At 42.6% G+C, this 12,805-nt stretch overlaps 1 protein-coding gene across 4 annotated transcripts in view; it reads right to left on the bottom strand.

The window, feature by feature from the left end:
* Nucleotides 1–12,805, bottom strand: part of PTPRR (protein tyrosine phosphatase receptor type R) — a 237,516-nt gene that overhangs the window by 66,967 nt on the left and 157,744 nt on the right. The gene's annotated exons all lie outside the window — the stretch shown is intronic.

The following is a 12,805-nucleotide window of genomic DNA, read 5'->3' as shown; positions in this document are numbered from 1 at the left end:
GGAACTGAAATGAGGGGGGAAGAGAGAATATTAAGTGCCTTTCAAAGGCATCCTAGGTTTGCCAAAGTAGTCTACTTGAGTTTACTACCAGACTTGGGAGGGGATAGTGGGGAGAGGGGATTATAAGAGCTACTATAAAGGACAAAATCAAGGGGGAGGGTAGAGGGGGGGAGGGAGGTGGGTTTGGCTGGGGTGGGGTGGAGGGATGGGGAGAAAATGCAGACAACTGTAATTCAGAAACAATAAAAATTTTTTAAAAAAGGAAAAAAAAAGATTTTATTTCTTTATTTTCAGAGAGGGAGAAAGGAGGGAGAAGGAGAGGGAGAGAAGCATTTGGTTGCTTCTGGCACGCCCCCAACTGGGGACCTGGCCTGCAACCCAGGCATGTGCCCTGACTGGAACTCAAACTGGTGACCTTTCAGTGCTCAATCCACTGAGCAACACCAGCCAGGGCTACTACCAGACTTCTTATAGGGCCTTGGCAAATGCCTAGTCTGCATGATTGCTTAAAAATACTTAGCATCGTGGGCCTTTCTGCTACTTGGCTATTGGTAAAGCCAGGATTATGGCTCTGCATAATGGTTTGGATTCAAAACACTACCAACTTTTTTCTAGCATTTCATGTTGATTTCACAGACCTAGGTTCTCCATGGAAGGTTATGTTAGTGACCAGATAAAACAAGTGGATCCAATCCCCCTTGCTAACACATCCAGGAAAGGGATCTGTGGGCGGGTGGTTGGGTGACCGGGAACTGACAGGGTCAGCAAGGGCAGCCAACTCAGGGAGGGTGCTCACGAGTCTGTGGTGACTCTGGCCTGAGACCGCCTGGTTTTAAATGTAGCCAAATTTTGGTGTGGACAATATTGAGAAAGGACAAACTAGCAGTTTGCTCTCTTCTCAAAAGAAGGGCGACATGGATGAATAAATGGCTGAACACTCCTCTACTCTTTGGGAAGCTTGCCCTAGTTATGGACCCGCCATGGACGCTTCCTCTCCACCCACTTCTTTCCTGCTTTCTTACCACCAAACCCAGGGTACTTTCAGGTCTGTGCCTAGGACTTGCAAATGCCTCGGTGAATAAGAATGCTTTTCCTGTGTAAGAACACGAGACATTTTAGAAACAGGAAAGGCCTATCCGGTCCAACATACCTGCCCTTTTTAGGTTTATCTTAATCTCACCTTCCTGCATCGCTACCTTCCTTCATCTTTTTATACAGAAAAACAAAAATAAAAACAAAAACATTTCTTGTATATTTCTCATGATGTCTGCTCTCACCAGACCTGATAAAATCAGACGTACATTTTAGTCCCACTGCCTTTAAAACTAATGATTTCTGAAAACGTTTCACAAGGCTAGTAGACAGTTTGTAAGTTTTCTTTTTATAGAAGTCATAAACCATGAAAGGGAGGCTCCCAAGAAGCTTGGCTTCAAGGGGAAGGAAGGTCATCTGGCTTACTCTGACACTGAGCTTTTAAATGTGAGTTATTTGTCATATTCTGTGTACCAACACTCGCTTTCAGAGTGTGCAGTGATAAGGGATACATTTGTGTGGAGTAAGACTTACTATGAAAACATGCAGGTGGCTAAAGATTAATCACGAACAGCAGACACCTGTTAAAAAGATTAACATTCTCCGAGTGCTTCCTAGGCCCCTGTTACACATTTCATATCTGGAATTTACAGTCAGGTGAGGTAAACCACTCACCATCATAAAAGGGTGAAATATCTCGTGGACAGATGTTTCATTACTTGAGAAAATTCACATTTTCAGTTTAAAAGCCAAAAGGTGGGCCTTCCGCGCAAGCCCTCACAAAGGACTCAGCACAGCATTTCTATGTGGTGTCTACAGCTTTGTGCACTGAATTTTTACTTTGTAACTGTGCAGGTCAACAAATCACTGAGAAGACACCCAAACTGTCTGCCAGATGTCGACTGCTGATTAATTTGTCTTAAGTTCAGCCAAAAGGGAAGAAAATAAGATGGGTGGAGCATGAGCAGCAAGCACAATCAGCATCTGACCAACCAGGGCTTCCTGTCACCTTGGGAACAAAATTGATTGGCACCGGTTTCCTGTGTACAAGTTAAAAACCAGTAGCAACTGCAGTAACAAGAATAAACTACAGATAAGAGACTTGGAAATTAAATCAAATCATATCACCAAAACTTCAGCTTGAAAGCCTAGCAGAAAAGTCCTAAGATAACTTTTAAAGGCATTCTTCATCCGTTTTAAGTTATTTTAAATTTAAAGTTTATTTACTTCTAATTTTGCCATTTCCGGCTTACAAAGGACACAAGAATTCAAACTTACATTAGGGGTCATATATTTTGCCCCAGATTTAATGTTGTTATCATACAAGAGATAAACATTTATTGAGACGCTGGAGTGATTTTTTGTTTCAGTTTTTACATATCTAGAATCATAGCTTTCTAGAGGCAGCGGGAAGCTTTTGTATAAGGGACAGTCCCAACTACGCTTGCAGATTAAATATTACACCCATGAATTGTAACCTAAACTTTCCCAATATGGAATTACAGAAGACAAAACAGAACCAAAATAGAACCAAAGCATCAGCAACATTTACCTCTCTGTTATTGCTTATTGTTAAGTTTTTGTCTCATCCCCTTCACTGCATTGCCACCAGCGTTAGGCAGCGTTCTCAGGGCTGGGGTCTGTGTTTGGTGCAGCACAACCCTGCTTCCGGTGTGCGTCCTGACATTGTACTTCTCATTGCTTCATTCAGCCAGAGATACGTACGAAGCATAGACATGTGTGGATGCGCACCTATAAACTGAGGATTATGACAAATTATGCAGCGTGCTTAATTTTCCATTTATTTTTTTAAGAATTCACAGAGACCCTAATGAGCTAGACAAGTCTACAAAGGAATAGGAGTGATTGAAAAATAATGAAATAGGGGAGCAAAAATGTTTGCAAAATATAATATCTTTGAAAGATAAGTAAGTTGAAAATTGTAAATGACATTTTCATTTATGAGATTTTTAAAAAGAATCTCATAAATGAAATCACCCTCAAAATTTACTTATTCATTATATAAGTATATAATCACCCTCAAAATGCACTTATTCATTATATAAGTATATATAAATTGCAAAGCACTCCTCATACTGTATTTTGGAATTCATGCTACTTCTGCTGTTACTACCAGTGAGGTGGTTAAGAGTAGATTATGAAGCCAGACTGGGGTTCAAATTCAGATTCTGCCCCTTACAACTGCATGATCTTGGGAAACTTACTTAGCCTGAATGTCCCTCAGTTTTCTCATCTGTAAAATGGGGGTACAATTAGCACACTTACTCCATTGTGAGGATTAATGATTATACATGTAAAACACTTAGAACAGTCCTTGGCACATAATAAATGCTACACAGCTGGCATATTAATCCTGTTTCTGCTCCTGCTTTTGTTGCTGTGAAGACACTTCCAGTTTAGCTGCCATGGCTGCAGCTTTTTCTACGGTCATGTCTATGTGGTGGTGAATTCTCTGGTAACTGCTGCGTCTGCCTTACCACTGGTAGCTCCTCGTGCTACTGCTGCAGTTCGATCCACTGTTGGTGCCTGTGCCTGCTATTGCTACCACCGCCGTCTTCTGTCGTCAGCCATTGCTCTGGGCACAGTGTGGAAGTATGTGGGGGTGAGTGTGTGTAGTCCAGAGGCACATACTTGTTAACACAACTTGTTAATGGTAGTTATCACTCGTGCTGGAAGTGACTATGAAACGATTTCTGTATTTTTGCTTTTGTTTAAATATGTTTTCAAAATTTCTGCAGTAAGAATTTATTATTATTCAGGATGGCCATCATTAATAAATCAACAAACAACAAGTAATGGCGAGGTTGTGGAGAAGAGGGAACACTAGTACATTGTTGGTGGGAATGCAGACTGGTGCAGCCACTGTGGAAAATGGTATAGAATTTCCTCAAAAAATTAAAAATGGAACTGCCTTTTGTTCCAGCAATCCCACTGCTGGGATTATACCCTAAGAATGCTGAAACACCAATTCAAAAGAACCTATGCACCCCAATGTTCATAGCAGCACAATTTACAATAGCCAAGTGCTGGAAACAGCCTAAGTGCCCATCAGTAAATGAGTAGATCAAAAAACTGTGGTACATTTACACAATGGAATACTACACAGAAGAAAGAAGGAGCTCCTACCCTTTGCAACAGCATGGATGGAACTGGGGAGCATTATGCTAAGTAAAATAAGCCAGGCAGTGAAAGACAAATACTGTGTGATCTTACTTATAAGTGGAACCTAATCAATAGGGCAAACAAGTGCGCCAAATAGAACCAGAGACAGGGAAATAAAGAACAAACTGACAGTGACCAGAGGGGTGGGGGGAGGAGGATACGGGGGAAACAAGGGGAAGGGTCAAGCCAAGGAACACAAATAGGGGACTCATGAGAAGGACAACGGGGGGATTGACTATAGGAGTGAGGGGATGGGGCAGGGGAAAACAATGGGGAAAAAGGCAGGACAAATATAACTGAACAACAGTAAGTAAAAAAAAAAGAAATGCAGCTCAAGAGATGTAAAATGCTATGACAACTAACCCCAAATCCTGTTTGGTAGCAGTTGGAGGGCTTTTTAAAGCAACACTCACTCATGAAAGACCGTGGACAGCTTCAGAGATGATCCAGAAGACACTTAAAGGACTTACAATGAAGGCTGACACTGAGAGGTAAGAAAAGCTGGAACTATACAACCTGGTGAAGAATAGACCGAAAGTCATTACGCGCCAGGCTTTGAACATGCAGAGGGATTTCATACAGAGAATGGGGCTAGTTGTTTCACACTCTGATGGCATAGAACAAGGGAAAATGGGTTTATACTAAGTTAGGAGGTACTTAATTTTTGTTTGGAATAATTTCTTATAAGCAATGAAGTTAAGTCATTATGTGAATCTTTTTCTCTGGAAAAAAGAATGTATTATTATTTGTATAGTTCATTAAAATTTTTAAAAATTAGTAAGGGCTGAAAAACCTTGAGGCCTCATGCTAACCATGTTCGTGCAGCCTGGCGGCCAGTGCTATCTTGCTGAGAAATGAAGGGCGTAGGGGGCGCACTGTCCAGGGCACAGAAGGCTGCTTCTACGTCACGCTGTTAAAATACGAAGAGATGGGGCAGCGAGACACACTTTCTTTGCCATCTCATTCTGTACTAAGATCACAGAAGGCATTGAGTTATGGGTTTACTGGGTTGTTACTTTTATCCAATGTCAGAACTTTTCTTATTTATCTTTATGTTTAAGAAGAAGCACTTTTGATGAGAGGAGAGATCTTTTGTATATTTTAGTCAAAGTGTTCCCAGGAGAATGCCCTTGGGTTGGCCCATAGCTCAGTTTTGAACAATTACCCTGACATTATCCTGAAAACAATCCCTGCAAGTTCTACTAAGAATAAATAAAGCACAATGGAGTAAAATTATCCACCAAGTCTAGGAAAAGCAGCTATATTTTAGTCAGGAAATCTAAGGCCTTTCTTCCCAATGTATTATGTTCTTGTGTTTCTGTCATCAAAAGACGTAGAATGTGGAAAAAATTCAAATTCCCCAGTTGCCAATTTGGGGACTGAATGCTGGGAAAAAAGGTACCCATAGGCCTTGGGTGAGGTTATATACACTGACGATTGTATACTGCGGGGCAAACGGTTTTAGCAGGACAGAGAAAATGGGGGAAGATAACAAAAAGTCTTCAGAATAAGGGGATTATTTAGAATAACAACAAAGCAACCCCTAATCTATTTATTGTTCCCCTTAACAACTGTTCTGAAACTATAACTGTTAAAGGGTTAAGTGTCTAACTCTCTGAGACAGATGAGGCAATGATGACTTTATTTCTAGACAATTTATTAAGTTCTGGAATACAGAGATTCACACTTCAAGGGCCATCAGCATAGCCCTGGGTGAAGGCACACTCAGTGCATTTGTCTCTTTTTGCCGAGGGAGGGCTTTCTAGCGCCTTTCTAAGCCCACCTAGGAAAATTGTGGTCCAGTAGTATTGTGTCTGATGGAGACTCGCATCAGACATGTCCTGACGGCAGGCGATTGGTCAACATAACTTTGCAGGAGACTGCTCAGGAGACCCAAACTAAAAGCCGGGAAGAAATGATGCTTCTTCTTTTTAAAAGTTTGCTGAATCTTTTTGCTTATATTTTGGTCAACTTAATTTAAGAAAATTTCATAAAAAATCCAGTTCAATGCAACAGATATGTATCATGTGCCTACAGCAAACAGGACATTTGAAGGCCAGAAATCTGCTTCAAATTTGGGTAGAAATTTAAGGCTCTGGAAATGCATGTCCAGTAGTTGACAGCTTGGGGTCTGGAGCCAGACCCTCTGCATACTTCCCGGGGCCCCCATAGCCAGCTTGGCGACCTGGCACAAGGGGCGCGACCCTCTGGGGCCATGGTTTTTCTCTTCTGTAAAACTGCGATCATCATAGTGGGATTGTTTGGCATGTTTTGAGTGACACATGTAAGATACTTGGAACAGTGCCTGGAATACAGGTAGTGTTTGACAAATGCTAACTGCTAGTACCATTGCGGGATAGTCCGTATCACACAGACAGGGCTCCTTCCGATCTATTTCCATTACCCGCTTTCTACTCTTTTCAAGATTTTGAAATGCACAGGGAAGAGGTGGGAGAGAAAGTGGAGGAGGGCGGAATGAGCTTTTGCTGGAAAGAATATGTATGTTAAAATTCCTATCAAGTATTTACAATGTCACAATTTAATTGGCATACATTTGATTATACATGACTCTCAGAGTGCAGGATCGTGTAAGACGAAATCTTGAAATGGTTCCATGAACTTTAAAGGACCCTTGTTGTCAGGAAGGGCCCTCTGGCCCTCAGGAAATTAAAACCCTCGGACACACAGTGATTCCAAGGTCCTTCTCACCAGAGGTTTTGCTGAACAACTGCTTTCTCTGGCAACATTAAAAAACTGTATTACTTTTTAAATGGAAAGACTTTAAGTATAACAGTAAGGTAAAATAAAACTTTTAGAATGGGTTATAAGGATGAAAGACTAGAATAATTAACTTCTAGGCACCAATGATACATAACGTATCGAGGTAATCTGTAAAGAATTATAAAATAAAAATGTATAAACAAGTTTCTAAGAGAAGTTACCACCCTTGTGCTGGAATCCAGATTTTTCTCAGTGGCCAATGAAAAGTCTACCTGAGAGTAAGCAACGCCTTCTCTAGGAATTATTTTGGGGTTCATGTGCTTTATGAAGAGCCCTGGCACACGCTGAAGCTGTGTCACCGAGGGCCACGATGGGGGCGGGGGATACGTTCTGGCCCCTTCACTGCACCAACACAGATGAATCGGACTAAATGAGTCTCATAAAAAATGCTTCCGAACAAGGCAGCGGACACGACCCGCGCAAAACTGCCGCAGTGGGAGAAAGCCGTGGGAACTACAACCTGCGTGACCCACAGTCTGCCTCGGGCTCTGATTCCGTCTGGACAGGTGTATCCCGAACAGTCTCTCTGAGGAAACACTCACACTGATGGCTTTCGAATTCTTTTCAAAACTGCGGCTCCTGGTTAGGAAAGAAAAGGGAGCCTCTCCTGCAAGGCCAGTTCGCAGAGCGACTGTCTGCAGAGCTGGGCTCAGGAGGAGCCTGAGAAGGACACAGGCGCCACCAGCCCATCCCTCCACCAGGCTCTGTGGAACGTAGTTAAAAACCACCAAATTAGATCAAAATGTGGGATAATCTACAGCTAGCCACAAATCTAACTACGATGTTTGGGTTAAGTAACCCAGTCCCGAGAGGTGGCTCCCATAGGTTTACAGTTGTTTGTGAATGAGCCAGTTAACTTTGTCTCAATTCCTGCATCAGTAAAACACTAAAGAGGGAATCTTCCCACATCCGTTTCTTGTGATCCTAATAATGTCAGTAATATACCCGGTTCCAGGAACCCGTGTTCGTGAGAAGGTCAGAGCCGGTGCGGCAGTGCGAGGCCCAAAGCGAAACTGGCTCTGGACAGTGACTGGACACGTGTGCGGCTCTGCGGGCGATGACTCGTTCCAGTTTCGGAGCGCCGCTTGCGCCAGGGCGGGCGACTACTGCTTTCACCCGAGGCTCTGCCGCTGGCCGCGCAGTCCCAGGGCCGTCCCTGCGACTGGGACCGAGGCCACCGAGACTGTGCTCCTTTAACAGGAGTAATTTAAATGTAGAGGTATAAGTACATAGTAATTTAAGTATATTTGAATATACACAGGCATGCAGATACATGTATGTAAATATGTGCACTTGACTGTATATGTTTTAAAATACATGAATGTGTGTAATCGATATACAGCTATCATGTGTATAGAGCTATAGCTATAGCTCTCTCCTCAGCTCCGCCCAGAGCTAAATTTTTCTACTGAGACTAAATTTTGGGGTTTGACTCTAGACCATTTTTCTATCTAGAAATTCTATCCAGATAGAAACAAATCTATCTAGAAAGTTTCTATCTAACAGAGTATCTAAAAATGTTACACAGTTTCCCTAGAGGAATATAATGTGCAACCGGGCTGCGGAACCACTGCTCTAAGGTTCCTCTCAACCTTACAGTGCTGTATGTTTTGCTTTTTCAAGAAGCCCCTAGTTCTAATATAGTACCGCCTACTCTGAAACCTCACCATGCCCACTGCCGCCACCACCACCACCGAGTGGCAATGAGGGAAGGGTGTCACTGCAGATTTCTGTCAGAGAGAGGCCTGGAGTTTCACTTTCAGGGCAAATTGCTGTTTCCCTGCACCCCCTACAGGTCATATATGGTAGGAATACTTAAATTAGAAATTAGACTTCCTTGGGTCACCACTTCTGCTTGCTGAGCATGCCCTTCACTGCGTTCCAAGACTTTACGTTTCATAGGGTTGCTAGTTACTCTAATAATCTCTGGGCACACATGCCCCCCAAATCTCTACCCACCAAGCTCTTGGACTCAATCTGCCCAAACAACAAACGGTGAGATCTCCTCACACACCCTGCACCTAGTGACTTCACTCTTTGGTTCCCAACCATTCAACTGGAAATGCATTCACTTCACTCTGAACTGCTCCAGTACCTGGGCCTTTCCTTTATACAGCTTTTGGCCAGAATAAGAATTGTGTCTATTAATTTGCTTTTTCTATTAATTCTGTCCCCAGTACATTAAACACTCCACGAATTATGTGGATGGAGTAGAAAATAAAACATCTTTAAAGTTGAGATATACTTTAAAGGCTGGTTTAAAAAGGGAAGTAAATTGCCTTTTATAAAACCGCGACGGCAAATCAGGCCATTGTTGCTCTGGCCAAGCTGGTAAAGATCTGGACTGAGAAGTTGGCTGCAAGAATCTTTCCTCTGCAAAACTGTCATAATAGTTCTAAACATGTTAAATTTTGAAAAAGCGCCATAGGAAAGGGAAGACAAGGATAAGGAGAGTCACCCCACAGAAGGCTCCGCAGCATGTTCACAGATGAAGAAATCTTGCCTGTCATGGAGAAATCTGCGATCTCGTTATCTGAGACCTCCGTCTAGATTTCTAAACCATTGTTTTACAAATACGGAATGGTTCAGCTGCATGCCTTGTCTTGATGCATGTTTGTGCTGTAATAACAGGTTCAGGATAGAATCTCTTTAATTTTACAAGATTTATACATTGAACAACAGCAGACAGGCCATAGACCTAAAATAACTCATTGGTCACATACAGTGGTTGTGGAAACTCAGTATCCGGGAATGGAATGGCAAGTGAGAAGTTTCCCCTGTCTTGGGGCTTTCTACAATTGAGTGGAAATTCCCGAGTTGAAATAGATGAGAGGCAACACTGATCAGTAAGGCTTCCTTTGCATTATCTAGCTAATGTTTAAAGAACCCCCACTATATGTGTGGAACTAGGAAGTAAGAGAACAAAAATGAAACAGCTCTTAGGTGATTCTATGTGTGGAATGAGAGAGAGAGAGAGAGAGAGAGAGAGAAGGAGAGAGAAAGAAAGATTGGTGAGAGACAGGATTTATAGGATCAGGGAGGGAAGGAGAGGTAGTGAAGAGTAATTTATTCCTAAAGGTCTTTTTTTTTAATCCTCACTTGAGGATATGCTCTTTGATTTTAGAGCGAGGGAAAGGGAGGAAGAGATAGAGGAAGAGAAACATTGATTGGTTGCCTCTCATATGCGGCCTAACCTGGACCAAACTTGTGACATTTTGGTTTATGGGTGAACACTCTGACCTGCTGCGCCACACAGGCCAGGGTGAGCTCTTTGTTTTTTTCTATGGATAGGGTGGGGAGAGGAAATTTAAGGAGGGCAGTGCAGATTTGCAGACGCTGCCTCGAGCAAAGAGAAAGAGTGCTGAATGGAAAAAACAGGGCGGAGTGTCCCTCAGAGACTCATAGGGCTAAGAAGCCACGGTTAAGGCGATTCATGTCTTCAGGCTACGACGGGTTTTTGTCACACTTAATGTGTTCACTCTCATAGGTCTTTACTACTTAATTATTTTTACTCACATTATTGATTAAAGTGGGTTTAAAACTCCAATTTGTTTCTTAGACTCCTTAGGGATTCTATCAGGAGAAGAATATTCTGAAGAGGAATTTAGTAACAAAATACTGACTTTGGAGGCAAAATTCAGCAACAAATGAAACATAACAGGAGTGAAACTAATCACTCAGGAGATCATACTCAGCCAAGGGGATGAGGGCTTGACAAGCTCCCCTTAGTGCCAGTGGTGCAGGGCTGCGGGGAACGCAACGGGAGCGGCTGGGAGACTCCCTCCTGCTGGCCGAGGAGGCCAGGCAACCTGCCCACGTGGAGCTTTCTGTCTAGGGCAGTGCGGAGGTGATGGAGACCTGCTTTTTTTTTTTTCCTTTTAAGTATTTCTTTTCATAAAATTAACCTAATTGGAAGGACTTGTTCCTTTTTCCATACTGCGATTTAACAAATATTAATGGAATAGGTAGCACGTGTCAGGCATTGTGGTATAGACACCACAATGTCAGGAACTGAGGGTCCAAAGGGAAAAGAAGGAAGTAGAGTCAGGCGGGATAAGTGGCCTGGATAGGGGAAGGATTGGTGAGGCTTGTATTTAAGTCTCTGGTTTTGAAAAAAAAATATGGCTCCTAAAGAAAAGGATTAACATATTATAACACCTATTAGTCAATAATAATTGCATTTGACAATTGTCCTTAAAATTACTGTGGGTGAAATATGAAAATGATCGGATGCTAAGCATTGTTAAGAAAGCACATTATATTTGAAAGTGTTCACACCTATTTGTTATTTCTTAAGTTAGAGCTCTTTCATCACCACCCTGAGACCTTTTCCTAAAGTATCTGCCAAAAAAGATTGTACCTCAGCAGCCTTCAAGAACGATGAAGTCATTATGGATTTTTTTCTTTTACAAAACCAAGATCCTGCTTCCTTTTCCCTTTTCCCTAGATGAGACTCGCTAATAACTGCTTCAACATGCAGGTATCCACTAGAGGGCACTGTTTCCACGTGCTACAATCAGGATTCGTATCTGAGAACACAGCCCTCCCCACCTGTTCAAATCACACCCAGAGAGTCGTGACGCATTGTGAAATGGAAGTGACACTTTAACATTGATCATAGATTGCAGGTAAAACAAATAAACAAACAAACCCAACTGATGAAAAATAACAGTTTTGCTAAAGTCACCTGCCATGGGTGATCTGTGATTTTCCACTGTTTTGCCAGAGAGGTCATGTATTGCATAAATAGCTGGGAAAACATGGTGAGAACAGAGTGATGCCTCATGTCGAAGGGGAACCATGTTCAAAGAGCCCATGAAATAGTGGGACCCTGAGCTGTCATTTTATGGTGCATTTCAAATAACTACAAAGCCAAGAAGAGCCTCTGCCCGCAAGGTAAAGTCTCCTGACACAGGAACCGAGGTTCAGCACTGCTCTCTCTCAAAAAAGAAGCGAAGCGTACTCTGGGAATTGTTCGTTCCTGCCCTGATTAAAATGCCTCAACAAAAAAGGCCATTTCACCTAATTCTATCAACTTGTACATCAAGACCTGGAACGTGGTCCCCCAGCTAAGACTTGAAATGTCATTTTAGAAAACATAGCATTTTGTGCTCTTCATAGTGAAACTCTAATTCGATCATGGGTAGAGCGTTTGGCAAACATGACCCTCTAAAATTATACCATGACAACCTTTTCTTTAGGGTCAGGACAAGGAGAACTTGATAGAAATGCCAACTTTGTGCAGGTAGGGGAAGCAAGCATGATTGTCTCTAAAAAATAGGCCACACCCTACAGGATGGCTATAACAATCCAAGAAGGTAATTCATTGGGTTTTGCCCCACATGGTGTGAGTGGAAATGGAGACCACCTAGTAAAGCTGGAAGCCAGTGTCCGGGATCAGGTTCAAGTTAATAAATGTTGAAGGATGGGCCTGCTGAGAAGCCCTTTCTGCCTGAATCTCAGGAAGAGGCAGCCCGCGCAGTGGGTGGTCTGGTGGGAGGTAACAGCAGGACCTGATGGGACTCACTTCTGTTGTTCTTTTGGGGGCATGAGTGGAGAAAAAGGAAGGTGGGGGAGGACAGGAGCCTCTATAATGATTACTCTTACAGCCACTCCCAGGTCTACACTCCTGGGACTTCATCAGCCACAAAGGCTCAAGCATTTCAGCCTACTTGGAGAGAAGCTAGGTCAGCGCTTGCCAATAAGTGATGGCCAATTTTACCTTTTTAAGGAAGAAGTCTACTACTCTCAATTCCTTAAAAATATATTCTGGTATTTGTTCTGCATTCCTTGGGTTATATCCACCATC

The sequence above is a fragment of the Desmodus rotundus genome, chromosome 3 (assembly GCF_022682495.2).
Source record: "Desmodus rotundus isolate HL8 chromosome 3, HLdesRot8A.1, whole genome shotgun sequence".
Classification (NCBI taxonomy): Eukaryota; Metazoa; Chordata; class Mammalia; order Chiroptera; family Phyllostomidae; genus Desmodus; species Desmodus rotundus.
This window is presented reverse-complemented; position numbering and strand designations above follow the sequence as displayed.